This window comes from Gekko japonicus, unplaced genomic scaffold (genome assembly GCF_001447785.1).
Source record: "Gekko japonicus isolate JY-2015 unplaced genomic scaffold, Gekko_japonicus_V1.1 scaffold37, whole genome shotgun sequence".
NCBI classification, from domain to species: domain Eukaryota; kingdom Metazoa; phylum Chordata; class Lepidosauria; order Squamata; family Gekkonidae; genus Gekko; species Gekko japonicus.
Window position 1 is genome coordinate 131,257 of NW_015171503.1, and position 1,688 is coordinate 132,944.

Sequence of the window (1,688 nt, forward strand, 5' to 3'; positions counted from 1 at the left end):
TGACAGGCCACGGAGTGGAGTGACAACCGCAGGGTGTAGCAGGAGTGTTCTGGGACTAGGATGATAGGCCACAGAGTGGAATGACAGCCCCAGGATGGAGCAGGAGTGTTCTGGAACTGGGAAGAGAGGCCCAAGAGTGGAATGATAGCCCCAGGCTGGAGCAGGAGTGTTCAGGGACTGGGAAGAGAGGCCCAAGAGTGGAATGACAGCCTCTGGGGGTAGCAAGAGTGTTCTGGAACTGGGATGACAGACCACAGAGTGGAATAACAGCCCCAATGTGGAGCAGGACTGTTCAGGGACTGGAATGAGAGGCTCGAGAGTGGAATGACAGCCCCAGGGTGGAGCAGGATTGTTCAGGGACTGGAATGAGAGACCACGGAGTGGAATGACAGCTCCAGGGTATAGCAGGTGTGTTCAGGGACTCAGGCAGAGTGTGACATGGAAAGGGAACATGGAGGTAAGGAAGGCATTGGAACTGGTAGAGGGACAAGGGCAAGATTTATAATTGACAGTAGAGGAGGAGGCTCATATCAACCTCATGAATTTGTAAGGAAATAAAGGAGCTGAGATGGAGCTGATGTGGTGATAGCTACACACATTCCAGAAATATTTAAATGAAAAGTATTTCACTCTACAGTTTGCAAATCCAGTTGCACAGAACTGCCTCTACCCCCAGGGTCTCTACTTCCTATCTGGGGCCTGTCATTCCAGGCCCATAAGACTCCTGCTACTTCCAGGGGCTGTCATTCCACTCGGTGGTCTCCCATACCATTACCTGAACACTCACCCCCAGGGGCTGTCATTCCATTCGGTGGTCTCGCATTCCAGTTCCAGACCACTCCTACAGCATCCAGGGGCTGTCATTCCACTCGGTGGTCTCCCATACCATTACCTGAACACTCACCCCCAGGGGCTGTCATTCCATTCGGTGGTCTCGCATTCCAGTTCCAGACCACTCCTACAGCATCCAGGGGCTGTCATTCCAGTCCTAGAACACTCCTGCTACTCCTAGGGGCTGTCATTCCACTTTGTGGTCTCTCCTTCCAGTCCCAAAACAGTCCTGCTACCCCCCAGGGGCTGCCATTCCCCTCCGTGGTCTCTCATTCCAGTCCCAGAACACTCCTGCTCCACCCTGGGGCTGTCATCCCACTGGGCCTCTCATCCCAGTCCCAGAACACTCCTGCTCCACCCTGGGGCTGTCATCCCACTGGGCCTCTCATCCCAGTCCCAGAACACTCCTGCTCCACCCTGGGGCTGTCATCCCACTGGGCCTCTCATCCCAGTCCCAGAACACTCCTGCTCCACCCTGGGGCTGTCATCCCACTGGGCCTCTCATCCCAGTCCCAGAACACTCCTGCTCCACCCTGGGGCTGTCATCCCACTGGGCCTCTCATCCCAGTCCCAGAACACTCCTGCTCCACCCTGGGGCTGTCATTGCACTCTGTGGTCTCTTATTCTAGTCCCTGAACAATCCTGCTCCACCCTGGGGCTTTCATTCCACTCTGGAGCCTCCCATCCCAGTCCCTGAACTCTCCTGCTACCTCCAGGGGCTGTAATTCCTTTTTGGGGCCTCTTATCCTAGTTCCAGAACACTCCTGCTACCCCCAGAGGCTTTCATTTCACTCCGTGGTCTCTCATCCCAGTCCCAGAACATTCCTGCGATCCCCAAAGGCTATCATTCCACTCTG

The 1,688-nt window shown here is 55.3% G+C and overlaps 1 protein-coding gene across 1 annotated transcript in view; it reads left to right on the forward strand.

The window, feature by feature from the left end:
- Positions 1 to 1,688, forward strand: part of SNU13 (SNU13 homolog, small nuclear ribonucleoprotein (U4/U6.U5)) — a 6,179-nt gene that overhangs the window by 1,216 nt on the left and 3,275 nt on the right. The gene's annotated exons all lie outside the window — the stretch shown is intronic.